Source organism: Eleutherodactylus coqui, unplaced genomic scaffold, assembly GCF_035609145.1.
Source record: "Eleutherodactylus coqui strain aEleCoq1 unplaced genomic scaffold, aEleCoq1.hap1 HAP1_SCAFFOLD_138, whole genome shotgun sequence".
Taxonomy (NCBI): Eukaryota; Metazoa; Chordata; class Amphibia; order Anura; family Eleutherodactylidae; genus Eleutherodactylus; species Eleutherodactylus coqui.
In genome coordinates this window covers 347,501-354,788 of record NW_027102256.1, presented here as the reverse complement: position 1 = coordinate 354,788, position 7,288 = coordinate 347,501, and positions in this window count along the sequence as shown.

Below are 7,288 nucleotides of genomic sequence, written 5' to 3'. Positions count from 1 at the left end.
TGCATACATCTGCCGGGGGTGCTTTTTTGACTTCCCCCCTTTTGGCCTATGGGGAAAAGCCAGGGGGAAAACCTCCAGAGTCAGGCCGACCTTCTGGAACTCCAGCTCGGACTGGAGCCACCGGTTTGTCCCCTTCCCGGTTCTCAGGAGATGCATCGACACTCGGCTCAGCCCCGGCAGCCGCAGCACCCGCCGGCCAGGCCAGCCACGTCCGCCCCCCTGGCCGGCGCCTGGAGCGTTTGGACTTTGTCGTTTTTTTCCCCAAGACTCGCCTCTGCCAACTGCCAAGGACTTCAGCAGGGGCTGCCACGGCTGTTCCCCGCCTCCTGGGGTTCATGCCCGGGCACATCGGAGGCTCAGGCAGGGTCTTGAGCAACTACTGTTGGGTGCTCTCAGGGGGGCCCCTCCACACCCCCAGGCCGACCTCCAGGGGCTGCCCCCGGACCCTGGAGCAGCCTGCACCCCCCTCGCCGTCAACACTCTCCCCCCGTTGGGACTTTGAAACTTTTCTGACCGTGCGAGCTTCATCGGACGGGAAGGGGGCGACCTGCGGGCTCTGCCCGGCCTCCCGGGGTCCCTGCCCGGGCCCCGTGGGAGGTACAGGCAGGGTTTCTCACCTACTACCCGTAGGCACTCTCAGGGGGCCCTCCGCGCCCTCAGGCCGCCCTCCCCGGGCTTCCCCCGGGTCCGCGGAGCAGCCCGCCACCCCTCGCCGCACTGTCTCTCGCCCCCCGTCGGGACTTTGAAACTTTTCCCCCCCGTGCAAACCTCACCGGGGGGCAGAGGGAGAGACCTGCGGGCCGTGCCCGGCCTCCCGGGACTCCCTCCGGGCAGCGCGGGCGGCTCGGACGGGGTTTTCAGCGAGTGCTGGGGGGGGTGTCTTCGGGGGCCCCCCGCGGGCCCCCCGGGGCACCTGCGCGGGGTGGCCCCTGCTGCCAGGCACCCACTCCCCATCGACCATCCAGCCCCCCTACATACATCTGGCGGGGGTGCTTTTTTGAGTTCCCCCATTTTGGCAACTTGGCACCTCCTATGGGGAAACCGGCAAAATCATGCCGACCTCCTGGAACTCCGGCTCGGCCTGGAGCCGCCGGTTTGTCCCCTTCCCGGTTCTCAGGCATTTTCGGACTTTGTCATTTTTTCAGCACTCTGTCAATGCGGCCAGCGGGAGCTGCCGCGGTCTGTGCCCAGGCACCAGGCACTAAAAACGGACACAGTCGGAGGGTCAGGGGGTGTCTCGGCCAGATACTGAAAAACACTCAGGGGGTGCCCAGGCACCAGGCGCTCCAAACGGACACAGTCGGAGGGTCAGGGGGTGTCTCGGCCAGATACTGGAAAACACTCAGGGGCGCCCGGAGGCTGCACAGGGCCACCCCAGGCCGCTCCCCCGGGCACCCGGGCGGCCATATTGGCGGCTGAGACCCCCTCTTCAGCGAACGCCAGGGGGCGCTCAGGGGCACACGGGGGCTGCTCCACTCGCCCCAGGGCGGCCCCCGCGGGTACCCGGGCGGCCATATTGGCGGCTGGGACCCCCTCTTGAGCAAACGCCAGGGGGGCGCTCAGGGACGCACGGGGGCTGCTCCACTCGCCCCAGGCCGGCCTCCCTGGGTACCCGGGCGGGCACATTAGCGGCTGAGACCCCCTCTCCACCAGAGACCGGGGGGCGCTCGGGGACACACGGGGGCTGCTCCACTCGCCCCAGGCCGGACTCCCTGAGGCGGGCACATTAGCGGCTGAGACCCCCTCTCCACCAGAGACCGGGGGGCGCTCGGGGACACACGGGGGCTGCTCCACTCGCCCCAGGCCGGACTCCCTGAGGCGGGCACATTAGCGGCTGAGACCCCCTCTCCACCAGAGACCGGGGGGCGCTCGGGGACACACGGGGGCTGCTCCACTCGCCCCAGGCCGGCCTCCCTGAGGCGGGCACATTAGCAGCTGAGACCCCCTCTCCACCAATGACCGGGGGACGCTCAGGGACACACGGGGGCTGCTCCACTCGCCCCAGGCCGGCCTCCCTGGGTACCCAGGCGGGCACATTAGCGGCTGAGACCCCCTCTCCACCAGAGACCGGGGGGCGCTCGGGGACACACGGGGGCTGCTCCACTCGCCCCAGGCCGGACTCCCTGAGGCGGGCACATTAGCGGCTGAGACCCCCTCTCCACCAGAGACCGGGGGGCGCTCGGGGACACACGGGGGCTGCTCCACTCGCCCCAGGCCGGCCTCCCTGAGGCGGGCACATTAGCAGCTGAGACCCCCTCTCCACCAATGACCGGGGGACGCTCAGGGACACACGGGGGCTGCTCCACTCGCCCCAGGCCGGACTCCCTGAGGCGGGCACATTAGCGGCTGAGACCCCCTCTCCACCAAAGACCGGGGGGCACTCGGGGATACACGGGGGCTGCTCCACTCGCCCCAGGCCGGACTCCCTGAGGCGGGCACATTAGCGGCTGAGACCCCCTCTCCACCAAAGACCGGGGGACACTCAGGGACACACGGGGGCTGCTCCACTCGCCCCAGGCCGGCCTCCCTAGGTACCCGGGCGGGCACATTAGCGGCTGAGACCCCCTCTCCACCAAAGACCGGGGGGCGCTCAGGGACACACGGGGGCTGCTCCACTCGCACCAGGCCGGCCTCCCTGAGGCGGGCACATTAGCGGCTGAGACCCCCTCTTCAGCAAACGTCAGGGGACACTCAGGGACACGCGGGGGCTGCTCCACTCGCCCCAGGCCGGCCTCCCTGAGGCGGGCACATTAGCGGCTGAGACCCCCTCTCGACCAAAGACCGGGGGACGCTCAGGGACACACGGGGGCTGCTCCACTCGCCCCAGGCCGGCCTCCCTGAGGCGGGCACATTAGCGGCTGAGGCCCCCTCTCCACCAAAGACCGGGGGACGCTCAGGGACACACGGGGGCTGCTCCACTCGCCCCAGGCCGGCCTCCCTGAGGCGGGCACATTAGCGGCTGAGACCCCCTCTCGACCAAAGACCGGGGGACGCTCAGGGACACACGGGGGCTGCTCCACTCGCCCCAGGCCGGCCTCCCTGAGGCGGGCACATTAGCGGCTGAGGCCCCCTCTCCACCAAAGACCGGGGGACACACAGGGACACACGGGGGCTGCTCCACTCGCCCCAGGCCGGCCTCCCTGAGGCGGGCACATTAGCGGCTGAGGCCCCCTCTCCACCAGAGACCGGGGGACGCTCAGGGACACACGGGGGCTGCTCCACTCGCCCCAGGCCGGCCTCCCTGAGGCGGGCACATTAGCGGCTGAGACCCCCTCTCCACCAAAGACCGGGGGACGCTCAGGGACACACGGGGGCTGCTCCACTCGCCCCAGGCCGGACTCCCTGAGGCGGGCACATTAGCGGCTGAGACCCCCTCTCCACCAAAGACCGGGGGGGCACTCGGGGACACACGGGGGCTGCTCCACTCGCCCCAGGCCGGACTCCCTGAGGCGGGCACATTAGCGGCTGAGACCCCCTCTCCACCAGAGACCGGGGGGCGCTCGGGGACACACGGGGGCTGCTCCACTCGCCCCAGGCCGGCCTCCCTAGGTACCCAGGCGGGCACATTAGCGGCTGAGACCCCCTCTTCAGCAAACGCCAGGGGACACTCAGGGACACACGGGGGCTGCTCCACTCGCCCCAGGCCGGCCTCCCTAGGTACCCGGGCGGGCACACTAGCGGCTGAGACCCCCTCTCGACCAAAGACCGGGGGACGCTCAGGGACACACGGGGGCTGCTCCACTCGCCCCAGGCCGGCCTGCCTAGGTACCCGGGCGGGCACATTAGCGGCTGAGACCCCCTCTCGACCAAAGACCGGGGGACGCTCAGGGACACACGGGGGCCGCTCCACTCACCCCCAGGCCGACCTCCAGGGCCTCCCTCCCGGCCCCTGGAGCAGCCAGCGCCCCCTCGCCGTCAACACTCTCTCCCCCGTTGGGACTTTGAAACTTTTTCTGACCGTGCGAGCTTCATCGGACGGCAAAGGGGGCAAGCTGCGGTCCGTGCCCGGCCTGCTGGGGTCCTGCCCGGGGACATCGGAGGCTCAGCCAGGGTCTTGAGCCACCGCTGGCAGGTGCACTTTGGGGGCCCTCCGCAGCCGCCCCGGGCCACCCCTTGCAGCCAGCACACTGCTGCCAACAGCCCGCCGCTCTCCGTCACCAGCCAGCCCCGTCTGCACGCATCTGCCGGGGGTGCTTTTTTTGGAGAAATACTGTCACTTTGTCAAAGACCGCACACCGCTCGTTCCCTTATACCCCGACAAGGTGTTCGTGCTGACGTTTTGCGAGGCCTTATTTTACCGTCGTCGGCGCTATCAGGGGAAACGGGCCCGCTCCTTCCGCCCTCCTGGAACCCTGGCTCGGCCCGGAGCGACCAGGATTACCCTCATACCGGTTCTCACCACCTGCATCGACACGCGGCTCTGCCCCGGCCGCCGCAGCTCTCGCCGGCCCGGCCGGGTCCGCACCCCTGGCCGGCACGCCTGGAGCGTTTGGACTTTGTCGTTTTTTTTCTCCAAGAGTCGCCTCTGGCACATGCCATGGACTTCAGCGGGGGCTGCTCCCCGCCCCCTGGGTGTCCTGCCCGGGCACATCGGAGGCTCAGCCTGGGTCTTCAGCCCCTACTGGTAGGTGCGCTTTGGGGGCCCTCCGCAGCCGCCCGGGGCCCATCCCTGCAGCCAGCACACGGCTGCCAGCAGCCACCACACAGCTGCCAACAGCCACCACACAGCTGCCAACAGCCCGCTCTCCGTCACCCCCCAGCCCCTCCTGCATACATCTGCTGGGGGTGCTTTTTTGCCTCCCCCCGTTTTGGCCTATGGAGAAAAGCCAGGGGGAAAACCTCCAGAGTCAGGCCGACCTCATGGAACTCCAACCCGGCCTGGAGCCACCGGTTTGTCCCCTTCCCGGTTCTCAGGACATGCGTCGACGCTCGGCTCAGCCCCGGCCGCCGCAGCTCCCGCCGGCCCGGCCAGCCGGGTCCGCACCCCTGGCCGGCTCGCCTGGAGCGTTTGGACTTTGTCGTTTTTTTCTCCAAGACTCGCCTCTGCCAACTGCCGTGGGCTTCAGCGGGGGCTGCTCCCCGCCTCCTGGGTGTCCTGCCCGGGCACATCGGAGGTTCAGCCTGGGTCTTCAGCCCCTACTGGTAGGTGCACTCCGGGGGCCCTCCGCAGCCGCCCGGGGCCCACCCCTGCAGCCAGCACACGGCTGCCAGCAGCCACCACACAGCTGCCAACAGCCCGCTCCCCATCACCCCCCAGCCCAACTCTGCATACATCTGCTGGGGGTGCTTTTTTTACTTCCCCCGTTTTGGCCTATGGGGAAATGCCAAGGGGAAAACCTCCAGAGTCAGGCCGACCTCATGGAACTCCAACCCGGCCTGGAGCTACTGGTTTGCCCCCTTCCCGGTTCTCAGGACATGCATCGACACTCGGCTCTTCCCCAGCCGCCGCAGCTCCCGCCGGCCCGGCCAGCCGGGTCCGCACCCCTGACCAGCGCCTGGAGCGTTTGGACTTTGTCATTTTTTCTCAAAGACCAATCTCTGCCAACTGCCCTGGGCTTCAGCGGGGGCTGCTCCCCGCCTCCTGGGTGTCCTGCCCGGGCACATCGGAGGCTCAGCCTGGGTCTCGAGCCCCCTACTGGTAGGTGCACTACGGGGGCCCTCCGCAGCCGCCCAGGCCCACCCCTGCAGCCAGCACACGGCTGCCAGCAGCCACCACACAGCTGCCAACAGCCCACTATCCATCACCCACCAGCCCCTCTGCATACATCTGCTGGGGGTGCTTTTTTGACTTCCCCCCTTTTGGCCTATGGGGAAAAGCCAGGGGGGAAACCTCCAGAGTCAGGCCGACCTCATGGAACTCCAACCCGGCCTGGAGCCACCGGTTTGTCCCCTTCCCGGTTCTCAGGACATGCATCGACACTCGGCTCAGCCCCGGCCGCCGCAGCCCCCGCCAGCCCGGCCAGCCGGGTCCGCCACCCTGCCCGGCGCCTGGAGCGTTTGGACTTTGTCGTTTTTTTTCTCCAAGACTCACCTCTGGCACATGCCATGGACCTCAGCGGGGGCTGCTCCCCGCCTCCTGGGTGTCCTGCCCGGGCACATCGGAGGCTCAGCCTGGGTCTCGAGCCCCCTACTGGTAGGTGCACTACGGGGGCCCTCCGCAGCCGCCCAGGCCCACCCCTGCAGCCAGCACACGGCTGCCAGCAGCCACCACACAGCTGCCAACAGCCCACTATCCATCACCCACCAGCCCCTCTGCATACATCTGCTGGGGGTGCTTTTTTGACTTCCCCCCTTTTGGCCTATGGGGAAAAGCCAGGGGGGAAACCTCCAGAGTCAGGCCGACCTCATGGAACTCCAACCCGGCCTGGAGCCACCGGTTTGTCCCCTTCCCGGTTCTCAGGACCTGCACTGACACTCGGCTCAACCCCGGCAGCTGCAGCCCCCGCCGGCCCGGCCAGCCGGGTCCGCACCCCTGGCCAGCGCCTGGAGCGTTTGGACTTTGTCGTTTTTTCTCAAAGACCCATCTGTGCCAACTGCCCTGGGCTTCAGCGGGGGCTGCTCCCCGCCTCCTGGGTGTCCTGCCCGGGCACATCGGAGGCTCAGCCTGGGTCTTCAGCCCCTACTGGTAGGTGCACTCGGGGGGGCCCTCCGCAGCCGCCCAGGCCCACCCTTGCAGCCAGCACACGGCTGCCAGCAGCCACCACACAGCTGCCAACAGCCCGCTCGCCATCACCCCCCAGCCCCTCCTGCATACATCTGCCGGGGGTGCTTTTTTGACTTCCCCCGTTTTGGCCAATGGGGAAATGCCAAGGGGAAAACCTCCAGAGTCAGGCCGACCTACTGGAACTCCCACCCGGCCTGGAGCCACAGGTTTGTCCCCTTCCCGGTTCTCACGACATGCATCAACACTCGGCTCAGCCCCGGCAGCCGCAGCTCCCGCCGGCCCGGCCAGCCCGGTCCGCACCCCTGGCCTGCACGCCTGGAGCGTTTGGACTTTGTCGTTTTTTCTCCAAGACTCGCCTCTGGCACATGCCATGGACTTCAGCGGGGGCTGCTCCCCGCCTCCTGGGTGTCCTGCCCGGGCACATCGGAGGCTCAGCCTGGGTCTTGAGCTACTGCTGGTAGGTGCGCTTCGGGGGCCCTCGGCAGCCGCCCAGGCCCACCCCTGCAGCCAGCACACGGCTGCCAGCAGCCACCACACAGCTGCCAACAGCCCGCTCTCCGTCACCCCCCAGCCCCTCCTGCATACATCTGCTGGGGGTGCTTTTTTGACTTCCCCCCTTTTGGC